We start from the raw sequence: 27230 nt of genomic DNA on the forward strand, positions 1-27230 counted from the left end.
GTAAATGTTGAAATTAAGTAGTGTAAGTCTTCCAACTTTGCTTTTGGTTCATCTCTTCTTTATTCCCTTTTCTATTTCCAGGCTTCATTTGGAATAACTAACTTACTTAGGATTCTATTAATCTTCACATTTAGCTTATTAACTAACCTTATGTGTTTTACTTTTTTAGTCCTTGCTCTAAGTTTTACAATGTACACCTTTCCCTTATCATTGTCTAACTTCAAACCACAGTATATTACTGGGAGGGGGGTTCAGGATAGGGGACACATGTATACCCATAGCTGATTCATGTCAATGTATGGCAAAAACCACTACAATATTGTAATTAGCCTCCAGTTACAATAAACAAATTAATTTTTAAAAACTAGTATATTACTCCATGTCAAATATAAGAGCCTGTCATAAGTAGAGGAAGCGAGCTCTCTTCCTTTGTACTAATGTGCTATAGCTGTCCTACATCTCATTTCTATATTTGTGATAAACCTCTCAATGCATTATTAATTATTATTTTGAAGGAATTATCTTCAAGGAAGTTAAAAATAAAAAATAATGTCTCTCGTATTTACTCACATACTTCTTTTTTATGCTTTTTCATTTTTTTCTGTATATCTGTGCTTTCATCTGGTAATATTTTCCTTCTGTGTGTAAAACTTCCTTTAGTATATCTTATACTACCAGTCCATTGAGACCAAATTTTCCTCACTTCTGTTTTTTTTTTTTTTTTTTTTGGTTTTAATTTTATTTTATTTTTAAACTTTACATAATTGTATTAGTTTTGCCAAACATCAAAATGAATCCACCACAGGTATTTGAACTATATTTTCAGGATTTTTTGGCTTCCCTTGTGGCTCAGCTGGTAAAGAATCCGCCTGCCATGCGGGAGACCTGGGTTTGATCCCTGGGTTGGGAAGATGCCCTGAAGAAGGGAAAGGTTACCTACTCCAGTATTCTGGCCTGGAGAATTCCGTGGACTCTAGAGTCCATAGAGTCACAAAGAGTCGGACATGACTGAGTGACCTTCACTTTTCTTTGTATATAGAATTTTAGATAGCTTTTTTTTTTTCCTCATAGCATTTAAAAGGTATGATTCTATTGTCTTGCAGAATTTCTAAAAAGAAGCATGTTCAAAGTTTGATCATTTTTCTCTGTATGAAACATGCTTCTTGCCTCTGGTTGATTGTAAGATTTTCTCTTTAACACTGGTTTTCAGCAATTTGATCATGATGTACGTTTGACTGGTTTTCTTTATGTTTAATCTTCTTGGTAGCTGCTTATTGATCTTGGTAGATTTGTGGGTTTCTATTTCTCAAAAATTTGGAAAAATTTCAGCCATTATTTCTTCAAATATATTTCTACCCCACTGTTTCTGGCAATCTAATTATGTGTCTTTTAGAATATTTGATATTGTGTGATTTTTCATTAATGTTGCCTTGTCTTGTAAGTCTTTTTTCTTACAGTAAGAAAAAAGTAAGAAATAGATAATATGTATTGTTAGATCTTCAAGTTCATAGATATATTTGTCTACAGTGTCTAATTTGCTGTTAATCTTATTTAGTAAAGTAATAATTTACAATATTGAATTTTCACTGGTAGATTTTTTCTTTTTATAATTAGCTGTTCTCTCATATTTTTATTTGAATCTTTAGACATATTAAGTATATAACAAGCATTTCAGTTACTTACAGTAACCTTGTTCCTGTCTATGCTTGTTCTATAGCTTTGTTGTAGTGAGGTTTAGCTTTTATACTGAGACTAATTTAGCCCCACTGCTAAGGCATAATCCTTCTAGGGTCTATACTGAATTCTCTGAATAGTCAATGACGTATCTTCATTCTGGCTTTTGGAGAGTCAAATGATCCCTTGCCCTGCCTGATCTTTGGGGTGGTATGACTTACAGATTCTGTAATCTTTTTTTCCCTCAGAAAATCGTACTTTGACAGACAGAAGGGCCTTTCATTTTATACATATACAAATGGACTTTCAGTCACTCATGCAGATTACTGGATTTATTTTTCTGTATAGCTCCCTTTTTCTTCAATATTCTGCCCCTCAAATTCTAGTTGTGTCAGCCTCTTAAAATTCATATATCACTTTACTTAATTCAGCACGAACACCAACCTCTGTTTGAGTTTATCCTCCTGTTCTGTGGTCCAGAAATTTTCTCCAGACAGAAATTCAGGTACCTGTAAGTCTCAACTATGTCCTTTTTTCTTTTCTCAAAGATCATAATCCTTTGAGGCCCACTGTCCAGTAACTGAAAACAGGCATTTCATATATTTGACACAGTTTTCTATTTTTTTTAATGTAGCTGGAACTTAATTTTATACACTTTTATTTTCTTATGGACAAAAGTAGAAACTGGCATCATCTTTTGGAGGAAGAAAAGGAATGCTCCAATATAGAAAATATATAATGGTTTTAAAAAATGTCTTCTGGAAATTGATAGAGTAGGAAACTCCAAGATTCCATCTCACCACAAAAGCAGTTAATGTGCTGGCAAAAATTATCAGATTAACTTTTACAGAATTCTAGACTCTAGTTAAAACTTTACAACAATCAGGAAAAGGTATGATGAAGCAAGAGTAATGTAGCATTTTAGATTGATTACCTATCATCCACCAATCTTTACACTGGAATAGCCATGAGGTAATAGTGAAGGTTGCTAGTGTCAGAGTGAGCAATATGGACTTTATTCTTAAGGAGCTGTGTGTCCATTTGGAACTGCCTGATCTTTCATGAGAAACAAGTACATGAACTTGTCAGTATTTCGCCTAATGATGAATGTTCCCAAAGCAGGGTTGGCTTCCTGGTGGCATCTTCCAAAAGCACGTAAAAGCACAAGTTTTAGCCATAGCACACTGTGACAAGGAGCAACAGTTGAAACAAGGATTAAGCATACCAGAAAACTTGGCAAGGAAGAGATTAGGAAAGAATACATGAAGGGAACTAAGGGATTCTATAAGTTCTCATATATACCAGGGATTCAAAAAGACCATGTTCATGACCAGGACTGCCCACACACTCAGAAAAGTCCCAAGAAAACCTAAACTTCACTTCAAGCTGACCTAAACACTTAATGCAAGCAGGGAGTGAAAGCTAAGGCAAAGTAGTAAATGGCCTAGATAAGCATTGAAAAAGAGTTCTAATACAAATCCAATTTGAAAAGACCGGGAGACTCTTCCTTCCTCCTTTCTTTCTTTTTTCTCTAGGTATTTCTTTTAACTGTCAGAACAATGGCTAACCACTTAACGAATGAAGAACAGGCTTCAGTGGTCACATGTGACAAAGGACACAGATTTTACAAAACATTTTTAAAAAGTTACTAAACAAGAAAACAAGAACAAACCAGAAGAAACTGCAAAACAAACCCCAGGTAGGGGGAGAATGTGATTTCTATAGTTGCCACTTTATAATATTCAAAAAGTTCAAATTTCAACAAAAATAACAGGACATGCAAAGAAATGAGAAAGTATGGCCCATTCAGATGAAAAGAAAAGAAATAAAAAACTGTCAAGGAAAAAGCCCTGAACATATTAGAAAAAATTAAATCAACTGATTTAAATATAACCAAATAGCTAAAAGAAATTGTGGACAAAGAACAAAAACAAAACAGGAGGATGAAGTCTTCCCAAATAAAGAATCAAATATGGAGACAGAATTTATTAAATGTAACCAAATAGAAATTTCTGGAGCTGAAAGATAAAATAGCCAAAATTAAACTTCACTATAGGGGTTAAACAGCATATTTGAACAGGCTGAAGCAAGAATTAGCAAGCTTGAGGATAAGATCATTGAGATTATTTGTTGAGCAGAAAGGAAAAAAATGAAGAAAAATGAACATATCCCAAGAGAATTGTGAAACACCATCATGTACATGAACATCCACATGAAGGAGTCCCAAAGGGACATGAGAGAAAGAAAGGGACAGAAAGAATATTTGAAGAAATAGTGGCTAAAAACCTACCAGATTTGGGGGAAGGGCATATGGCTGTATAGGAAAACTGTTAGCTCACTTCCTCTACAGACACACCAAATCTACACCTGCCTATAGAGCAATTCTTCCTAAAGAAGACCAGGGGGCTGATTGATTGACCAGCTACTATACACAGAATGACTGCATAGAAATGGGTAGAAAAGACAGAGACACAATATCCATAGGAACCCCACTCTTGACTCAGCAACCTGCAGTAAGAAGGGATTGCAGAGAGACCTGAATGCACTCACCCACCATGGGACATAGTGAAGAAATAGCAGTTTAAAGGACAGCTAGACTCTAAGGGAAGAAAATACATTTACTAACCCTAGAACTTCTGTCAAAGAGCAGGCAACTGCCGAAGCCCTCCCTGTTGTCAGAAGCACAGTGTGGGCCACTGAATCCCTGTGGGGCTCCCTTCAGCCCAGGCCCAGTCCAGCTTCAGCCCCAGCCATTCAGTCAAGGAAGCCAACTTCAGCTTCAACAGTCACTTCAAGGTGGCTTGGGCAGCAACACCCACCAAGGACTGGCATCTTCCCTGGCTGATCCAACTTCAGCCACCTGGCCCAGCTGTTCCATTCACCTTTAACATCTCTATGACCAAGGGAATCAGTGCTTAATTAGTAGTGTTAATGGTGAGGCATCATGGGATCAATAGTAGTGTACAATTTTTAAAATTCATATTTTCCTGATGCCTCAACATCTCCACCATCTGTGGACACCTTGTGCAGGCTAGGTGCACCAGTGTGATAGGCTGGTCCTTGTCACAGTTCACCAGTCTTGCGCTCCCCTGACTGTGACCTAATGGCATTTAAGAAATTCTCCTCACATTGCTTACTTGTGTGCTCCACACTGACCCTCAATAAAGGCACTTGCTCATGGGTCTTCACTCTCTTGGCCTCCCATCTGCCTGGTTGAGCATGCTCCCTTGGAGCTCCTCTCATATGGCCACCTGAATGGCATCCCGTGCCTCTCTCCTTTAGGAGTTGTTAGTATAGTAAATCTCTTTCTCTTCCATCCACCTCTCCGTGCTGTTATTCTGTGTCTGCCTCTGACTGTTCATCAGTAATTCTCATTTTAAATAGCAAAAACAAAAATAAACAAGAAACAGACCAGTTCTCAGAAAGACACAAGTTCCTGCAACTCACTCAAGAAGACAGAGGATGCTGCTGCCACCTGCATCCACTAGTAATAGAATGATCTATATGCTATAACAAAGGTTTAAAGAAAGTGCTTGAGGGCACTTACAAGACAGTAATTAATCTCAGCTGAGAGAAATGGGGTGAATTTGATAACATGGAGCTGAGGTGAGCTGCAGTGAAGAAAATGAATTTTGTTAGGTGGGAAATGTATTTCAGGTAGTGGGAGTAGTCATGAGTAAAGATGTGGAGTGGCATCTGGGACCTTAGTTCCCAGACCAGGGATGGAACCTGCGCATTGGAAGACAGATTCTTAACCACTGGAGCACCAGGGAAGCCCTTGCTTATTAAACTTTGACAGCAGTGTCGCTGGAGTTTTGGGTGCTCCAATTGGAGATGATATTTAAAAAAAAAAAAAAACTACATTGAGACTAGTTAATTAAGGGATATAAATACTGTCTTCACAATCTATTCTGAATGATACAGTTAACAAACCATATTGGCAGGGGGTGGGGAGCACTCAGGGAATGAAGTGATATAATTTGTATTTGTAGACAACTTGGGCTTCCCTGATAGCTCAGTTGGTAAAGAATCTGCCTGCAATGCAGGAGACCCCTGTTCAGATCCTCGGGAGGGAAGATTCCCTGGAGAAGGGAAAGGCCACCCACTCCAGTATTCTGGCCTCAAGAATTCCATGGACTATATAGTCCATGGGTTCACAAAGAGTTGGACATGACTGAGTGACTTTCATTTTCACTTTCCCTCTGTATGTGGTGTAGAGGATGGATTGAACGTGTTAAGACCTATTAAGAAATAATCAGTTAGTACTTGACAAAAGACAATGGCAGGAAGAATAAAAACGATCATTGTATTTATTTTTTCTAGTTTTACCTCATAACATAATGCTTGACAAATTGCCTTCTCTGAGGATGAAACTATCTCTGTGCCATCTACAGTGATTACACCCAATGCGTCTGGCCTTCTGTATTACAAGTATCTGGAGGAAGTTTCATTCCTATCTTCTCAGAGTTTAGTTTATAAGAAACAGTAAAATAGAATGGAGACCCATTCATATATTGTTACTTTCAGCTTCAAGACGTCAACTATGGTGTTTTTGTACATGATGAAAAGATTAAAAATAAGAGCCTTATGAATACCTTGCAGATAGTCTGTATTTTATACCAATAGTTTAATACAAAGCTTGCCTAATAATAGTGGTATAGTAATTATTTTTCCTTCACTTAAGTTCAGGTCAGTCGCGCAGTCATGTCCGATTCTTTGAGACCCCATGAATTGCAGCATGCCAGGCCTCCCTGTTGATCACCAACTCCCAGAGTTTACTCAAACTCATGTCCAAGTCAGTGATGCCATCCAGCCATCTCATCCTCTGTTGTCCCCTTCTCCTCCTGCCCCCAATCCCTCCCAGCATCAAAGTCTTTTCCAATGAGTCAACTCTTCACATGAGGTGGTCAAAGTATTGGAGTTTCAGCTTTAGCATCAGTCCTGCCAATGAACACCCAGGACTGATCTCCTTTAGAATGGACTGGTTGGATCTGTTTGCAGTCCAAGGGACTCTCAAGAGTCTTATCCAGCACCACAGTTCAAAAGCATCAATTCTTCGGTGCTCAGCTTTCTTCACAGTCCAACTCTCGCATCCATACATGACCACTGGAAAAACCATAGCCTTGACTAACAGTTATAAACTTCTCTACTGACTGTAGATGATTTATAATTGTAGTAACTTGTAGGTCATAGATTTTCTGGAGCAGTTATTAGTACCAGTGAGGCAGCCAAAGTTGAAAACAAATTTGACAGTTTTGCTCAGGATTCCTGTATATCTGAGCCTTTCTTCTGATTTATATTCTTTATCAATTATATTTCTCAGCCCAGAATCAGAGTGGAGTCAATTCTTTCTCCCTTACTGAACAAAGGACCCACAGCTCAGTTCAGTCACTCAGTCATGTCCAACTCTTTGCAATCCCATAGACTGCAGCACACCAGGCCTCCCTGTCCATCACCAACTCATGGAGTTGACTCAAACTCATGTCCATTGAGTTGATGATGCCACCAGCCATCTCATCCTCTGGCGTCCCCTTCTCCTCCTGCCCTCAATCTTTCTCAGCATCAGGGTCTTGGCATCAGGTGGCCAAAGTATTAAAGTTTCAGCTTCAGCATCAGTCCTTCCAATGAATATTCAGGACTGATTTCCTTTAGGATGGACTGGTTGGATCTCTTTTCTGTCCAAGGGACTCTCAAGAGTCTTCTCCAACTCCGCAGTTCAAAAGCATCAATTTTTCAGTGCTCTGCTTTCCTTATAGTCCAACTCTCACATCCATACATGACTACTGGAAAAACCATAGCCCTGACTAGATGGACCTTTGCTGGCAAAGTAAAGTCTCTGCTTTTTAATATGCTGTCTGGGTTGGTCATAACTTTTCTTCCAAGGAGCAAGCGTCTTTTAATTTCATGGTTGCAGTCACCATCTGCATTGATTTTGGAGCCCCCCAAAATAAAGTCTGCCACTGTTTCCACTGTTTCCCCATCTATTTGCCATGAAGTGATGGGACTGGATGCCATGATCTTAGTTTTCTGAATGCTGAGCTTTAAGCCAACTTTTTCATTCTCCTCTTGTACTTTCATCAAGAGGCTCTTTAGTTCTTCTTCACTTTCTGCCATAAGGGTGGTGGCAAGAAACAACAGACTGGTTCCAAATAGGAAAAGGAGTACATGAAGGCTGTATATTGTCACCCAGCTTATTTAACTTATATGCCGAGTACATCATGAGAAACGCTGGGCTGGATGAAGCACAAGCTGGAATCAAGATTGCCGGAAGAAATAGCAATAACCTCAGATATGCCATGACACTACCCTTAAAGGATCCACAGGTGTATCTAAAACTGGTCATAATTTTTAAATTAATTAATGTGGTATAATTATTTGATCTCTACTGGGCAAACAAACAGCTTCCCGCATGGCATTAATGGTAAAGAATCCACCAGCCAAAGCAGGAGACATAAAGAGACGCAAGTTTGATTCCTGGGTCAGGAAGATCTCCTGGAGGAGGATATGACAACACACTCCAGTATTTTTGCCTGGAGAATCCCTTGAACAGAGGAGCCTGGCAGGCTACAGTCCATAGGGTCACAAAGACACAACTGAAGCAACTTCACACGCCCACATGCAGGCGGACAAACGAATGCCTTAAATCACCAGAATTACCCATTTAAGCCCAATAGAACTCAATGATGGTAAATTGAATCAAGTCAATAAATCTCAAGAAAGAAAAACATGCAACTACCTGGAGATTTGTTGGGCAATCGTTGTTTTCTTGGTGGTTTTAGTTGTTTTTTATGACCTGCAAACTCTAAAAATGATTGTTAGTGGAGAAAGAAATAGGACAATGTAAGTACTATGTGTTCATTTTCCTTCAGCCTTACATTTGACAACTCTTTTGATTGAAATCAACTGAAAATAAGTAAGAAAGTGAATGCCTCTACTCTGGCCCTGAATAATCTTCTTGCTCTTTAATGCATAGAAATTATGTCCTTTTTAATACCTCTCCAGGCAGCTCAAAATAAAAACAGTCTTTGATTGGTATATATCCTGAAGGTTTGCGTTTGGAGCTGTGTGGAAGAAACAATTATATAAAGAAAAGGAAGATGAGCATTCAAGAGGTATCTACTAGTGACATTTAAGTAATAGCAAAGTTATTTCTGAAACAACAGGATATGGGGATGTGTTTCAGATCTGCAGAATAGAATGAAAAATCTTGTGAAAAGTCTTATTCTCACATTTCCAGAAAGAAGTGCAAGAATTAATTAATTCAATGAAGAGTTCACTCTTCTGAATACTAAGACTTTTCATTTTCTCCTATTCTAGCTGACAGATTTCACACTTTTACTCAACTGGTGTGTTAATAAACAATGTACTCTGTGGTCTTATTTTCATGGACTTTTCACTGACATATTGACATGAATTTTCATTATTCTTTTTATTGTGCTACCTGAACAGACCTTTGATTCTTTTCCTTGAGTTCAAGTTGACAAGAAAGACTTCAACTGTCTGAATGTAGATTCCCAGAAAAACCTTCACCAATAAGGTTATGAAGATAAATTTAATATTAATAGATAATTGGATGGGAGAGGGAGTGAGGCTGCCTGATAGATGCAAAATGAGAGGAACTCAGAGAGAAAGAGAGACAGAGATAGAAAACTCAGAGAGAAAGAGAGTCAGAGACAGAAAGGTAGTGAGAGAGAGGGGAGAAAGACAGAAAGAAGGAAGAAGGAAGAAAGCACGGGAAGAAGAAAGGGAGGGAGGAAGAGTGAGAGAAAGGGAGAAATAAAAAGAGAAAAAAGAAAGAAAAAACTGTCAGGGGGAGAAGGCATTGACTATAGAACTTCAGGGCTTTGTCTGCCTTTGGCGGGAGAATCTAGTAGTCAATGGGGAGGATTTCTTCACAGGAGGCAAATTGCTTGTGGATTCTGAAAATCACACAGTACTTATAAAACATTGAACATATCCCTGGTGACAAGTACTTAAGTATGCAATTTGGTACTTCTTAGGGAAAGTTTTGTATTACATAAATTTGTGTTTCAGAGCCTTCTCCCATTCTGGGTACAGGCTGAATGGACAAGTAGGAGGTGGCATATCTTTTATATCAGTCATTGTGCAAATATGCCTTTGGCTCTGCCTCAGGTTTAAAATATTCTCAAGTCTGGAAAAACAATCATAGTTGGGGAAATAATGTTTTGCCTAAATAAATGCTCTTCCTCTCAAATCAACTTGCATTCTTCATTAATGATATGCTTTATTTGTAAGTCAAGAGATATAAAATGGGCAAGCAGTGATGTAAATGACAGATTTTATGGATATTCCCTTTAATATCAGAGGTAGAAGAAACCTGAGTCCTACTGAGGTGCAGAGCTTGAGGCAACTTCTCTAGAAGCTCACAGAAAATTAGTGACAGAGATGAAACTAGAGCCCAGATCGTACTGCTCCCAGGCCATGGCTTTATACATGAACTTCCTCTAGTAAAACTCAGTCGGTCCAACTGATGAGAGGCCTTTAATGGCTCTCATTCAAACAGTAGACATTCTCTCTCTCCTATTTACCTATCTCCCACAGTAGGCATTCTCTCTTTCCTATTTACCTATCTCCCTTCCCTAATACAGCACCCTCACCACCTGCCCCTAGATCTGCCATGTCCTAAGCAAAAAAGTATTTCTTTTGTGAAACCTGACTAACTCTATTCTCCAGCCCACGCTGATTACAGATTTACACCTCTAGCTCTCAGCACAACACTCAAGTTTTAATTTTTTTGTGTTTATGTCCTTAATCACATTGTACTTGGAATTATTCTTGATTATTTCAGAAAGGTTGTTTTGTCCCTTCAATTTAATTGCAAACTCTTTAAGGACAGGGGCCAGGTTTCCTGCTTGCTTAATAACAGCTTCCAACCCGAAACCACCCACGCACAACCTTCCACAGTCAGACAATTGATATATCTTGTTAAAACTAGAGTTTTTAGTGAATCACAAGCATTTTCAAATGTGTTTTTAAAATGTGCTGTTTTCTTCTTTGTACATTTCTCTATTTTTCAAATTCTGTGCAATGACTCTGCATTACCTTTTAAGTAGAAAATTATACACCATTAAAAAAACTTGAGAGGCCCACTTTTTTTTTTTTTAATGATTTCTTTCCTCAGAGCTTCAGCTCATACCTTTTTTTCTGATGCCTCCTAAAGCTATTAAATTATCTCTGAACGTTTTACCCAAGCAGTACGCATGTATATCTTACTGCTCATGACCTATAGGTCTCTCTTTCAACCTCTGTGTCTTAAATCTATCCGCTGTAGTGTTTATTCAGTCATCCAACAAACATTTATTAGGCACCGGTAAGTGCCAGGGACAGTTTTAGGTCTTGGGTAGACATTGAAGCAAAACAGATATGGTTATTCAGTGAAGCTTACTGGTTAAAAATGCACAACAAACAAACAAATGAATAAATCTGTAATTTATAATTAAGAAAATTAATTACAGATGCAGAGTTAGAGTTGAGATTCAGATTGAGAGCTAAAAGGGATATGAATGAATTTCACACCTTTCTATTTTCTATTTCTATTTTTAACGTCCAGAGAAGATAAGTTAGTTTCCTAACATTACACAGCTGAATCTGTACTTGTAAGAAGGCTTTGACTCTCAGACTAGTGCTATTTTACATGTACATCATCCTGTTACCCTTCCAATTAGATAGCAGCTCATCTTCTCAAACATGACATTTCATAACACGTATCATTCAAGAAACAAGATGTTCCAGGATCTTTCTTAGGTTCAACATCAAAAACAACAAATGCAATCACTCTGATCATGGAACTTATCCTGGAGAGTTTTAATCTTGACAGAGATGTGTCTATTTTATTAAATCTTTCAGAAAACCATCTTTTGATTTTGCTTATTCTCTCATTTTGTAATCACTTTTCCACCTTATTAATTTGGCTACTATTGTAATGTTTATCCTTAAAATTCCAAATAGGAAGAGAAGATTTTAAGAATATACATTTTCTTTTATGTGTCATTTTAACTTCATCTCCAATCTGAATGTGATGTTTTTATTATTGTGCAGTTATGTTTTCTTATTTCTATTATGACTTCTTCTTTGAGCCATAAATTATATAGAAGTTTTTTGTTTTTCATTTTTGGAGTAAATGGAGGCTACTCTTGTTTTATTGATTTCTAACTTTATCACATAGTCATCAGTAGAAGTGGCCTACATATTTTATTTTTAGACTTACATTGTGGCCTGTACATGGTCAATATCTGTATTATGTGAATGCATAATATCTAAACAATGGGAGCAGATATATCATCTCCAGGTAAAGCTTGTTAATAGTGTTTTTCATTTTTTTAATATCCTATTTGTCTTTTGTCTGTGTAATCTTATCAATCTCTGAGGGAAAATCTGTGCTAAAATCTCCTGGTATAATTAGAGACATATTCATTTTCCTTTTTAATTCTATTTTCTTCTATAGTTTAAGCCTAAATGACTACAGCAGTCTGTTGCTTCTTCTCGTATCTTGCCTTTCCTCATATCACTTCTAATTCCCTAAAACTAAAATTTGAGCACATTGTTCTTCTGCACAGAACATTAATGGCACATTTGTCAGTTCATCAATCTTGAATACCTTTTCATGATTTCCATATTTGAGATCTATCCTATGTCCCCCCTCCTATTTCCACCAATTCCTTATCATGAACTTTATTCATGAATTCTTTTTCTTTTACATAAATCTCATTTATACTTCCATGCTGGTCACAAATCTAAGAATATTCTCCCTCCTTTACTCTACTTATCTAATTCCTACCTATTACTTAAGGACATTTCCTCCATAAAGCCTTAATATTCACCAGAACTTATACTCATCACTCTTTTCTTAGACTTTCAGAGAACTCTGGTTCTAGTGGGCATTTTATAGTTTGGGGTTTTTAACTAGACTGGAAAATCTTTGAGTGAGAAACTGAATCTTATAACATTACAAAGATAACATATAGTAGGAATTTAATCCATTTAGGCTGCTGAAGATTTTTATTGATATTGATTTGCTAAGTTAAATAGAACTCAAGACTGAAGACAAAATATGTTAAGGACCTGGTGGCTTAGTTTGGCCTAATGATGAAGAAAATCCTATAAATCTTATTTTCAAGGAATTAAAATTCTTTCTTTTTATTAATGTGTTAATTCTTATTTTTGAGACCAATAAAATAAAAGGTTTTACCCTTCTAATAAAATAAACTGAAAAGAGAATAGAAAGACAATCCTACTTACTAATCTGTAAGTGAAACACATTTATGTATGTCAGATATAACATTTTTATTTATAATTCCTAGTTATATTTGACCTACATCCAAACCAAGAATAAAATGCTAAGAAATAACAGTATTTTCACCTTTCTTTTTATGAAAAAGATCAAATAAATTAAGGAGGAATTTTCAAAAGGTTAGTTGCTGGTTCAATTTGTTTCCTGACAGTTTATTACATGCTTCAGTACACAGGATGTTTTCTGCAGAGTGATCGCTAATCAATGTCTTATTAAGAAATGGTATTTCTTGTAAATCACAGAAAGAGCATCTGTCTCAATACCCTAATTTCTTTTCTCATAGTTTGATTTTGGGCAGTTCAATTATATCACACAGAATTTCATCCATAAAAAGACCACATGAGGGCTGACATTATCTGAGAGTAGATTATCCACAGATAAAAGTACTTTCAATTTCTTAAAAGATTCTAGTTGGTGTAAGTATGCCTTAAATTATTTTTTTATAATAACCTCTTTTTTTTATAATCACCTCTTCTTATTGAACTTGGAACCCTTAGGAAATGAAGTCTCAAGTTCAACATGAACACTAGGCAATTCTTAGTTGTCTATTTTTCCCAAGAACTGAATGCTCCCCACCACCTCCCTGCCCCTTGGAGGTGAGTGGTTACTTATTTTTCACTGGACTTGTTCTATATGAAGGCCTTTCCCTAAAGTAATGCTCCTGGCCTTTCTCCTCACCAGAGGAACAGTGACTTAACTGATTGGAGAGCCTGGGAGAATAAACTGTGCAAGCATGATTAAACCCTTCTTCTCTTCCTCTCTCAGCACTGAAGCTACCATCCAGCTGAGAAAATGTGTTTTCATGTCATCTCCATATCATGAAGTAAAGGGTATCCACCTGCATAATGAGGTCTGAGGTTCACCAGATATACTGCTGACTTCAGAGCTCATGCTCTTAATCATTTATTTGTACTGTTCATCAACTCTTGACATTATCTTAGGTTAAGTAGATTACTCAAAGTCACAAATAGGTTTAGGATTGAAATTTGAATTCTAACATAGGTCTTTCTAACTCTAAAGATGACATTTTGAAAAGCACTGTACTATATTTGTCCAGATTAATGTTAAACTCAAACAATGGAGAGGTTTACTTCTGACCATTATAGAATGACAAAGACCAAATTTACCCTCCCTCCTGAAACAAAAATAAAATAGACAAAATGTATGAAATAGTAGAGTTCAAGACATTGGCAATCAAGCAATGAAGGAAAGTAATCCAAGACAGAAGGGAAAGCAAATCAACTGAGCACTGTGAATCCCAGATTATCTGTTTGAGTTTCCAGACTGCTATGGTGAGCAGGATAATTCAAGTGGAGCACCCTTGGTATCCCTGAGGTAAGGAAATGGAGCTGAGAGTCCAGGGAGAACAAGGTGACTAGGAGTTCACAGGACAGAGTGCCACAGAGAAAAGAGTTGCACAGAATGAGAACCTTAGAGATCTTTAGAGAATGTCCCTATGGTATTTGACTTAGAACTGATAAGCACATATGCATGAAAAAAGTCACCTGAGGCCAGAGGGAAAATATACTCAAAAAGTATCAGAAAAGAGTGGCCCATTCTCATACAGAGCTAGTAATAATGCCTATTCTCACCAACCAGATGAACCAGGCAGAAAAAAATATATAATTCTCGTGGTAGTGGGTGGAGAACTTAGGAAGTCTTGCTTCATTAGACAGGAATAATTGGCACCAAACTGAACACTGCTCTAGTCCTTCCTAATAAATTTTAAAAAGAAAGACACAGAACTATCAAACTGATTGTAATTATTTTAACTACATCCCAAGAGAAAGCTCAAGAATATTTTCAGAAATATAAAAATGTATAGCACCCAACAAAGTAAAAAAAAAAAAAAAAAAAGGTCTGACATGTAATCAAAGATTACCAGATATACAAAGAAACAGTAAAACACATCATAATGAGGATAATAATTAATCAATCAAAATCGACTCAGGATTGACTCAGATGTTAGCATTAGCAGATAAAACATTAAACGTTTTCATAACTATGTTGCATATGCTTAAAAAGTTAAGATGCATATGAAACATCTGGAGATAAAAACTAAAATACATAAGATGAAAAATATACTGAATGGGATTCATAATAAATTAGACATTGCAGAAGATAGATTATGTTATGGAGATGTAACAATAGAAGCTATCAAAAATTAAACATATGGAGAAAAACAATCCATTAAAATTAAAAGAGCATATTTGATCTATGGGATCACTTCAGGTAACCTTATATACATGTAACTAGACTCCTTATTGGAGATTGTGGTGACACAAAATACATTTAAATAAATAATAGTCAATAACTTTTCCAGGTTTATGAAAGTGATCCATCAGGAGAAACTCAACAAATTTCTTGTGCAAGAACATGAAGAAATCTATACCAAGTCACATCATAAGCAAGTTATTTTAAACCAGTGGTAAAAAGAAAAATCTTAAGCATTCAGAAAATTTGTGACATGCTTCTAAAGCAGTATTAGTGAAAATTTTATACCACTAAATGCCTATGTTAGAAAAGAAAAAAGTTGTTTCACATTAAAGTTCTGTAAAAGGAAGAGCAAATTATGTCCAAAATAAGCAGAAAATGGAAATAATACAGTTTAATGAAAGAGTCAATAAAATAAAAAACAGAAAAACAATAAAAAATCAAAATCAAGTCCTTTGAGAGGATTAATAAAATGTATAAACCTCTAGACAGACAAATCAGGGGAAAAAAAGACACAATTGACCAAAATTAGGATGAGAGAGGTTACATCACTACATATTCTTAAAAAATAAAATGTTAGTAAAGGAATGTTAAGAACAAATTCAACAACTTAGATGAAATGGACAACTTCCTTGAAAGCCATGAACTACCAAAGTTCTATTAAAAAGATATATACACTCTATCTATTGAAAGTAACACATTTTTACTTGTAAATCTTTCCACAAAAAAAAGAAATCTCCAGGCCCATATGACTTCACTGGAGAGTTTTGCCAAACATTTATAGAATAGATAAAGTGATTTCTATACATGCTCTTCCAAAACACTGCAGAAGAGGGATATTTCCCACTCATTTAATCAGCATTAGGCTAATAGCACAAGTACACAAAAACATTCCAATATAACTACAGAGCAATATATCTCACAAAAATTGATGCAAGATGCTTTTGAGTTGTGGTGTTGGAGAAGACTCCTGAGAGTCCCTTGGACTGCAGGGAGATCAAACCAGTCAATCCTAAAGGAAATCAATCCTGAATGTCCATTGGAAGGACTGATGCTGAAGCTGAAACTCCAGTACTTTGGCCACCTGATCCAAAGAGCCAACCCACTGGAAAAGACCCCGATGCTGGGAAACATTGAAGGCAGGAGGAGAAGGAGATGACAGAGGGTGAAATGGTTGGATGGCACCACTGACTCAATGGACATGAGTTTGAGGAAGCCAGGTGTGCTGCAGTCCATGGAGCGGCAAATGAATAACAACAAAAGATGTAAATAAATTTTAGTGGATTTGATCCAACAATATGTAAAACAATAATAGACCATGACCAAGTGAAGTTCATTCCAGGAATGAAGAAATGGTATAACAAAATCAATCAACATCATTCACCATATTAACAGACACACACATATATATATATATATATATAAAATCATCTCAGGAGACATAGAAAATGAATTTAACAAAATCCAACATCCATCCATGATGGAAAAAACTCTCTCAGCATAAAGCAAATCAGGCAAAGATAAATATTGAACAATATCACTTATATGTGGAATCTAAAAAAGTTAAGGGGCATCCTTTGTAGCTCAGTCGGTAAAGAATCTGCCTGCAGTGCAGGAGACCTGGGTTTGATCCCTGGGTTGGGAAGATCTCTTGGAGAAGGAAATGGTGACCCACTCCAGTATCCTTGCCTGGAAAATCTCATGGACAGAGGAGCCTGGTGGGCTGTAGTCCATGGGATCACAAAAAGTCGGGCATGACTGAGTGACTAACACTTACTAAAAAAGTTAAACTCATAAAAACACAGACTGGAATGGGAATTACTAGGGGTTGGCAGCACCAATAAAAGTTTGCTGAACTTTAATTAATTAATTCATAAGCTGTGTGACTATAGACCTGAGTTATAGTTCCAATACTAATCATTGCAATTTCTTTTGACTCTGATAGTCTGATGTGTCTGCTAAGACACTTCAGTCGTGTTCAACTCTTTGCGACCCTATGAATTGTAGGCCCACCAAGCTCCTCTGTTCATGGGATTCTTCAGGCAAGAATACTGGAAATGGGTTGCCATTTCCTTCTCCAGTCTGATACTAGATCTAAAAAGTCCAGTCTCTGAGATTTAGCAAACCAGACTTTAAGCTAAAAATCTGAGATAGACACTGTTCAGTTCTCTTAAAAGACAGACATCAAAACAAACAGATTAGTAATAGTAATATTATGGGATAAAAGACACATGACAAGAATAAGGCCCCATTAAAATTATATTTTCTCAAATAGGATGTCCATAATAGTCATCCTACAGTTCCTTGTTTTGGAAACAGTCCCAAGAAAGAAAAGACTCCTATACCTTTATCCTAAGTAATAAAATTATCAAATATTGACATTATTCTGTTAATCTCCTTTCAGACATGTCCACCAGCTAGAAAAAAATAAATCATACTTATTCAATTATAAAGAAACAAGCTCATGAACAATTGCTATAAGCACATGTTGTTGTTGTTTTGTCACTAAGTTACCATGGACTCTCTGCCAGCCTGCATCTCCCAGGTTCCTCTGTTCATGGGATTTCCCAAGAAAGAATACTGGAGTGGGTTGCCATTTCCTTCTCCAGGGGATCTTCCCGAAGCAAGGATTAAACCTGCATCTCCTGCATTGGCAGGTGGGTTCTTTACCATTGAGCCACCTGGAGAGTCCATCAGTTCAGTTCAGTTGCTCAGTCGTGTCTATCTCGACTGAGCATCCTATGGACTGCAGCACGCCAGGCTTCCCTGTCAATCACCAACTCCTGGAGCTTACTCAAACTCATGTCCATGGAGTCAGTGATGCCATCCAACCATTTCATCCTCTGTCATCCCCTTATCCTCCTGCCCTCAATCTTTCCCAGCATCAGGGTCTTTTCAAATGAGTCAATTCTTCTCATCAGGTGGCCAAAGTATTGGAGTTTCAGCTTCATCATCATTCCTTCCAATGAATATTCAGGACTGATTTCCTTTAGGATGGACTGGTTGGATCTCCTTGCTGTCCAAGGGAGTCTCAAGAGTTTTCTCCAATTCCACAGCTCATAAGCATCAATCATTCAGTGCTCAGCTTTCTTTATATCCAACTCTCACATCCATACATGCCTACTGGAAAAACCATAGCCTTGACTAGACGGACCTTTGTTGGTAAAGTAATGTCTCTGCTTTTTAATACGCTGTCTAGGTTGGTCGTAACTTTTCTTCCAAGGAGTAAACGTCTTAATTTCATGGCTGCAGTCACCAACCACAGTGATTTTGGAGCCCTGAAAAATAAAGTCTGCTACTGTTTCCATAAGTACAGCTTATGGGAAGTCCATAAGCACACATAAATAACATCTTATTTGGTTTATGAGACATACTCTTACTACCATATCAGCAATCTGGCCTGGAGTAATAAAATCCATTATGGAGTGACTTCTGACAGGCAAAGAGCTTTCAAGTCATCACTGCCATCTTTCAGTTCAGTTCAGTAGCTCAGTCGTGTCCGACTCTTTGTGACCCCATGAAGCACAGCACGCCAGGCCTCCTTGTCCATCACCAACTCCTGGAGTCCACCCAAATCCATAACCATTGAGTCGGTGATGCCATCCAACCGTCTCATCCTCTGTTGTCCCCTTCTCCTCCTGCCCTCAATCTTTCCCAGCATCAGGGTCTTTTCAAATGAGTCAGCTCTTCACATCAGGTGGCCAAAGTATTGAAGTTTCAGCTTCAACATGAGTCCTTCCAATGAACACCCAGGACTGACCCCCTTTAGGATGGACTGGTTGGATCTCCTTGCAGTCCAAGGGACTCTCAAGAATCTTCTCCAACACCACAGTTCAAAAGCATCAATTCTTATGCACTCAGCCTTCTTTATAGTTCAACTCTCCCATTCATATATGACCACTGGAAAAACCATAGCCTTGACTAGACAGACCTTTGTTGGCAAACTAATGTCTCTGCTTTTTAATATGCTGTCTAGGTTGGTCATAACTTTCCTTCCAAGGAGTAAGCATTTTTTAATTTCATTGCTGCAATCATCATCTGCAGTGATTTTGGATTACAAATATCTGTGAAAAGAAGGGAAGCAAAAAGCAAAGGAGAAAAGGAAAGATATACCCATTTGAATGCAGAGTTCCAAAGAATAGCAAGGAGAGATAAGAAAACCTTTCTCAGAGATCAATGAAAAGAAATAGAGGAAAACAACAGAATGGGAAAGACTAGAGATCTCTTCAGAAAATTAGAGATACAAAGGGAACATTTCATGCAAAGATGGGCTCGATAAAGGACAGAAATGGTATGGACCTAACAGAAGCAGAAAATATTAAGAAGAGGTGGCAAAAATACACAGAAGAACTGTACAAAAAAGATCTTCACGACCCAGATAATCATGATGCTGTGATCACTCACCTAGAGCCAGACATCCTGGAATGTGAAGTCAAGTGGGCCTTAGAAAGCATCACTACAAACAAAGCTAGTGGAGGTGATGGAATTCCAGTTGAGATATTTCAAATCCTGAAAGATGATGCTGTGAAAGTGCTGCACTCAATATGCCAGCAAATTTGGAAAACTCAGCAGGGGCCACAGGACTGGAAAAGGTCCGTTTTCATTCCAATCCCAAAGAAAGGCAATGCCAAAGAATGCTCAAACTACCACACAGTTGCACTCATCTCACACGCTAGTAAAGTAATGCTCAAAATTCTCCAAGCCAGGCTTCAGCAATACGTGAACTGTGAACTTCCAGATGTTCAAGCTGGTTTTAGAAAAGGCAGAGGAACCAGAGATCAAATTGGCAACATCCGCTGGATCATGGAAAAAGCAAGAGAGTTCCAGAAAAATATCTATTTCTGCTTTATTGATTATGTCAAAGCCTTTGACTGTGTGGATCACAGTAAACTGTGGAAAATTCTGAAAGAGATGGGAATACCAGACCACCTGACCTGCCTCCTGAGAAATCTGTATGCAGGTCAGGAAGCAACAATTAGAACTGGACATGGAACAACAGACTGGTTCCAAATAGGAAAAGGAGTACATCAAGGCTGTATATTATCACCCTACTTATTTAACTTCTATTCAGAGTACATCATGAGAAACGCTGGGCTGGAAGAAGCACAAGCTGGAATCAAGATTGCTGGGAGAAATATCAATAAGCTCAGATATGCAGATGACACCACCCTTATGGCAGAAAGTGAAGAAGGACTAAAGAGCTCTTGATGAAAGTGAAAGAGGAGAGTGAAAAAGTTGACTTAAAGCTCAACATTCAGAAAACTAAGATCATGTCATCCGGTCTCATTACTTCATGGTAAATAGATGGGGAAACAATGGAAACAGAGGCTGACTCCCATCTTTCCAAAAAGAGAAAAGCTGGACAAACTAAAAATCAAAGAGACCTAGAAAAAACTTAGTTTGTAAGACCACCAGTTCATGAATAATGAATAGACAGTCAATCCAGAGAACCATGGCTGGAATCTACTTCTCTGGAATAGAATGTGCCATAGCCATAAATTAATCATAACACTTAAATGGTGGTTCTAATGAATTGTTGGAAGCTGAAGGTTTATGAGCATGAAAGTGAGAAACAACCAGGGCCTCATGGACCGTCACATTCACATGAGGTTTATTTGCAAGAATCCTGTTTCTTTCTCATATTAAAGAGCCAAGAAAAATTATACATCTCTGGCAGAAATAGGGGCAAAGTATCCATTTCAAGTATGCCCAGAGCATTCTGCATAAGAATCCCAGTCTTGGACTTCCCTGGTGGCTCAGGGAATAAGAATCCACCTGCCAATTCAGGGGACACAAGTTCGATCTGTGGTCCGGGAAGATTCCACATGCCATGGAGCAACTATGCCTGTGTGCCAGCAAGTCGCAACTAATGAGCTTGCATGCTGCAGCTACTGATGCCTATTGTTCTGCAACAATCAGAAGCCTGTGCAGCACAACTAGAGAGTAGTCCTAGCTCTCTGCAACTAGAGAAAGCTTATGTGCAGCAATGATGACCCAGCTCACCCAAAGTAAACAAATATAACTGTGTGTACATATCAGTACATGTCAAAAAAAAAAAAAAAAATCCTACTTTCCATCAGGAAAGACTTACCAGAGCCCTATCCCACCTGAGGGAATGACATTCCCCTACTCTAGCTCCCTCTAGCGTTCAGAAACACTTGCAAAGGTCATAGGCCAAAGGCACAAATCCCTCTAAAAGACTGATATTTAATCAAGAGATTATAGAAAACTCTGCCTCGCCTATATACTACAATGATGCCAACAGACCTGTAGCATGGTAACAGTGGATTACAGCTGAAAGAGCTACAAGAGAGCAAATCTCTGTGAGAAGGAGTAATTATAGAACCCAAACTGTAAGGGACAGAAAGAAAGATACTTTAAGAATTTGATGCCTTCAGTATCTATAGTTACAAAAAAAAAAAAATTAGACACAAAGCAATTCTTAGAAAACTAATATATATCCTCACCTTATAGGCCTATTTATCTTCATCCCTGTTACCCAATGCATCCTGTCTGGTTTTTAACAACAACAACAACAAAAATACAAGGCATTCTAAAACAAAAGAAGAAAAAAGCATATTCTGAAGAGACAAAGCAAGGGTCAGAATCAGACTAAGATAGGACACAGATTTTGAATTATCAGAAATGAAATTAAAGTAACAATGGTTAACATACTAAGCACTCTAATGAAAAAAGTAAACATTCAAGAAATGATGGGTAATGTAAGCAGAGAGGAAATTTTCTAAGAAAAATGTCAAAAGGAAATTACAGACATGAAAATCTCTGTAACAGATATGAAGAAAATCCTTGTTTGGTTTACCAGTACACCAGACATAGCCAAAGAAAAAAATTAGTGAGCTTCATGACAGATCACTAGAAACTTCTCAAGTTGAAATGCAAAGAAAAAATAGGGGATAAAACCCCACCAGAACATTCAAGAACTTTGGAACAACTTCAAAGGGAATAATTGGAATATCAGAAGAAGAAAGAAAAAATAGAGAAGAAATATTTGAAGCAACAATGTCTGAGAAATTTCCAAAATTAATAACAGACATCAAGCCATAGATTGAGGAAGCTCATAGAATATCAAATGGAATAAGTACTAAGTAACTATACTTAGCAATATCCTATTTAAACTGCAGTGGGGACAGCTTGTGTGTAGAAGGAAAACAATAATAATAAGAAGTCCACTTCTTATCAAGAATCATAAAAAGGAAGAAGAGTGGCATGAGATATTTAAAGTGTTAAAAGAAAACCCAGTAAAATTATACTTCAAATATGAAGAAGAAATAAAACCTTTTATAAAACCCTCCCATTTCCATTCCCCCAGTAGACAGTCATTGACAAGAGACCTGCCCTCCAAGAAAAGTTCTTGGAAAATCTTCAGGAAGAACAAAAATGCTTTAGGTCATAAACTCAGATCTACATGAGAAAGGAAGAACAGCAGAGAAGGAGTAAATAGAGATAAAATAAAATCTATTTTTTTATAGTCTTCATTTATCTAAAAGATAACTATTTAATGTCATAATATTCATAGAGTACAGTGATTATAGCATGTGAGTGAATGAATGAGTAGCAGCAATATCGTAAGAGCCAGGAGACAAGAATGAGGACTATTTTGTTATAAGATGTCTGAGCTACACAAGAAATTTTATTTAAAGTGGACTTAGAGTATTATAACATATTTTCAAAAAAACAATAATTGATACACTAAAGGAGATGTAAAATGGAATAATAAGAAACACTCAGTTAAAACCAAAGATTGAAAAGAAGGCTCTGGCAATGATTAGAAAATAGTTATAAACATGGATAATATTAATCCAAATGTATCAATAACTATTTTGAATATTAATGTCCTTAACACACTATCCCAGATGATTTCACCATTAAATTCTACAGGTGGATTCTTTACCACTGAGCCACCTGGGAAGCCTAACTTCTAAGGAAGGAATAGCAATTCTTCACAATCTCTTACAAAAAATAGAAGCAGAATGAATATTTTTTAGCTCATTCTATTAGGCCAGCATCACTCTAATACCAAAATCAGGCAAAGAGATTCCAAGAAGAAAAATGACAGACCAATATCTCTCATGAATATAGATGTAAAAATCCTTAAGAATATGTTAGCAAAATGAATCCAACAATGTATAAAAAAATACACCATGACTGAATTTTCTGTGAAGCTGGTCCAACATGAAAATCAGTTAATCTGATAAGAACAGATACTACACTTGATCTTAGCCAAAAGTGGTGCTGGGAAATCTGGTCAACCACCTGTAAAAGAATGAAACTAGAACACTTTCTAACACCATATACAAAAATAAACTCAAAATGGATTAAAGATCTCAATGTAAGACCAGAAACTATAAAACTCCTAGAGGAGAACATAGGCAAAACCCTCTCTGACATACATCACAGCAGGATCCTCTATGACCCACCTCCCAGAATGTTGGAAGTAGAAGCAAAAATAAACAAATGGGACCTAATTAAACTTAAAAGCTTCTGCACATCAAAGGAAACTATTAGCAAGGTGAAAAGACAGCCTTCAGAATGGGAGAAAATAATAGCAAATGAAGCAACCGACAAACAACTAATCTCAAAAATATACAAGCAACTCCTACAGCTCAACTCCAGAAAAATAAATGACCCAATCAAAAAATGGGCCAAAGATCTAAATAGACATTTCTCCAAAGAAGACATACAGATGGCTAACAAACACATGAAAAGATGCTCAACATCACTCATTATCAGAGAAATGCAAATCAAAACCACTATGAGATACCATTTCACACCAGTCAGAATGGCTGCGATCCAAAAGTCTACAAATAATAAATGCTGGAGAGGATGTGGAGAAAAGGGAACCCTCTTACACTGTTGGTGGGAATGCAAACTAGTACAGCCACTATGGAGAACAGTGTGGAGATTCCTTAAAAAACTGGAAATAGAACTGCCTTATGATCCAGCAATCCCACTGCTGGGCATACACACTGAGGAAACCAGAAGGGAAAGAGACATGTGTCCCCCAATGTTCATCGCAGCACTGTTTATAATAGCCAGGACATGGAAGCAACCTAGATGTCCATCTGCAGATGAATGGATAAGAAACCTGTGGTACATATACACAATGGAGTATTACTCAGCCATTAAAAAGAATACATTTGAATCAGTTCTAATGAGGTGGATGAAACTGGAGCCTATTATACAGAGTGAAGTAAGCCAGAAGGAAAAACACCAATACAGTATACTAACGCATATATATGGAATTTAGAAATATGGTAACGATAACCCTGTATATGAGACAGCAAAAGAGACACTGATGTATAGAACAGGCTTATGGACTCTGTGGGAGAGGGAGAGGGTGGGAAGATTTGGGAGAATGGTATTGAAACATGTGAAATGTCATGTATGAAACGAGATGCCAGTCCAGGTTCAATGCACGATGCTGGATGCTTGGGGCTGGTGCACTGGGATGACCCAGAGGGATGGTATGGGGAGGGAGGAGGGAGGAGGGTTCAGGATGGGGAACACATGAGAAATAAAGGAATAAAAAAATAAATAAATAAAAAAAATAAAAAAGAAAAAGAAAAAAAAAAAAGAAAATCAGTTAATCACTGAATGTTATCTACCACATCAACAAACTAAAGAAGAAAAATCATATGATCATATTAATTAATGCTGAAAATGTATTTAAAAAATATGATTTATGATAGCATCCCCCAAATGAAATAATTGGGTATATATCTAGTAAATGTGTATAGGAACTCTACGCTGAAAATGACAAAACAAAATCAAAGAAGCACCTAGAAAGGTGGGATGGGATGGGGTGTATGAGGGAGGTTGAAGAGAGAGGGGACATATATATACTTAAGAGTTGACTCATTGGAAAAGACTCTGATGCTGGGAGGGATTGGGGGCAGGAGGAGAAGGGGACGACAAAGGATGAGATGGCTGGATGGCATCACTGACTCGATGGACGTGAGTCTGAGTCAACTCCGGGAGTTGGTGATGGACAGGGAGGCCTGGCGTGCTGCAATTCATGGGGCCGCAGACAGTCGGACACGACTGAGCGACTGAACTGAACTGATGTATGCTTAAACATGTATCATTTTACATATTTGGTTTTTTGGTACATTTTCAAAGGTATAATAGTACACAAAATGTTGTTTTATTACTCAAAAATATGCTACTAAAGGTCGTCTATTCTGTACATGCAGTTCTAGGATATATTTATATGAATATACTATAATTTATCCATTCTTCAGTCACTAAGTATTTAAATATTTTGTTTGCCATTTTACTTTTTTTTACATGTAACATTACTGCTATAAACATTCTTATAAATGTGTTCCAGAGTTTTCATGTCATTTTTGTTTTGTAGAGTGTGTCAATATTCATCGTTACAAAAATGCCAAACTGTTTTCCTAAGTAGTTATACTAGTTTATACTCTCAACAGTGATGTATAAGAGATTCTGTTCATTCAATACTGAATCCTCTTCAATACTTTTGATTCTTTACTAATCGAAGTGGGTATATACTGTTATCACATTGTGGTCTTGGTTTATAGTGACTTCTTTGTGAAGTTAAACATATATTTAGTCCTCACAAATGTTTCTCTTCTACAAAATATTTGTTCATGATTTGTTATGTTTTCTTTTTCTTATTTTCTTTTGAGTTTACAAGAATTCTTGCTGTATTTTCAAATAATCCTTTGTCAGCTCTTTGTGCTGTAATACTTCTCTGTATCTAGATTGTCTTTTAATGGACAGAAGTTCATTCTTTTAATATATTCAAACTTGTCAAACTATACTATTTAATTCTGGTGTTAAGTATGGCTTGTTTTAGAAAGCCTCTGTTATCCTCAAGGTTAGAGAGATATTCACCTATATCTTATTTTTAAAGTTGTGCTTTGGCAGACTGGATGGGAGGGGAGTTGGGGAAGAATGGATACATGTATATGTATGGCTGAGTCCCTTTGCTGTCCACCTGAAACTATCACAACATTGTTAATCAGCTATACCCCAATACAAAATAAAAAATTAAAAAAATAAAGTTGAGTCTTGGACTTTTAAATTCTTAATCCAGTTGACATTTATTTACCTATATTATGAGGCATAGCTATATGATATAGTTTTGGGAAAGTATATAACAAATATTTTCAGCTCCACCTAAAAAATATTCTTTCCCATGAACTAATTCATTTAACAAAGCACATGCATGTATTTAAACATGTTTGGTGTGTGTACTTGTCTCTCCTTCCTTTAGTGAATAGTGTGCCTCATCCCCAAACACTGGCTTTATAGTGAGAGACTCGCATTGATCCCATCTCATATGGAACACACTTCAAAAGAGCCAAACTCCTGGCAGCTACTACATGCTCCAGAGACCAGCAGATTTCAACTCTATTCACTTCCTTTTATTCTTGTTATGTTTCTGGTTCTTGCTGTGCTGTGCTTAGTCGCTCAGTCGTGTCTGACTCTTTGCGACCTCATGAACTGTAGCCTGCTAAGCTCCTCTGTTCATGGGATTCTCCAGGCAAGAATACTGGAGTAGGTTGTCATGCCCTCCTCCAGGGGATCTTCCCAACCCACGGATCAAACCCAGGTCTCTCATATTGCAGGAGGATTCTTTACTGTCTGAGCCACCAGGGAAGCTCATCAATACTGAAATGGGTAGCCTATCCCTTCTCCAGGGGACTTTCCCAACCCAGGAATCAAACCAAGGTCTCTTGCATTGCAGGTGGATTCTTTACCAGCTGAGCTGCTAGGAAAGCACTTCTGGTTTTTAGTTATTGCTAAATATTTGAAGCACAATTGGAGCACTAGATAATAAAGTTACTAACTCATTTTAACCAGACTTAACTGATAATTTTTTAATATTATAGAAAGTAGATGGTTAGATTTTAAAAAGCAAGAATTTGTATTTGATCTCATATAATCTTCAACAACAAAAAAATGTATGCCTTGGTATATGTTAAGTCTTCAACAAATGTTGTTGGAATAAATGAAATGAGTGGCTGCCTGATCATTTGGG

The 27230-nt window shown here is 37.1% G+C and overlaps 1 non-coding gene across 1 annotated transcript; it reads right to left on the reverse strand.

Moving 5' to 3' along the window:
* Nucleotides 1-23275: 23275 nt before the first annotated feature.
* On the reverse strand, nucleotides 23276-23461 carry LOC112445276 (U2 spliceosomal RNA). Its single transcript, XR_003033640.1, has one exon. It is a non-coding gene; the product is annotated as a U2 spliceosomal RNA (small nuclear RNA).
* Between the last annotated feature and the right edge of the window lie 3769 nt (nucleotides 23462-27230).

This window comes from Bos taurus, chromosome X (assembly GCF_002263795.3).
Source record: "Bos taurus isolate L1 Dominette 01449 registration number 42190680 breed Hereford chromosome X, ARS-UCD2.0, whole genome shotgun sequence".
Classification (NCBI taxonomy): domain Eukaryota; kingdom Metazoa; phylum Chordata; class Mammalia; order Artiodactyla; family Bovidae; genus Bos; species Bos taurus.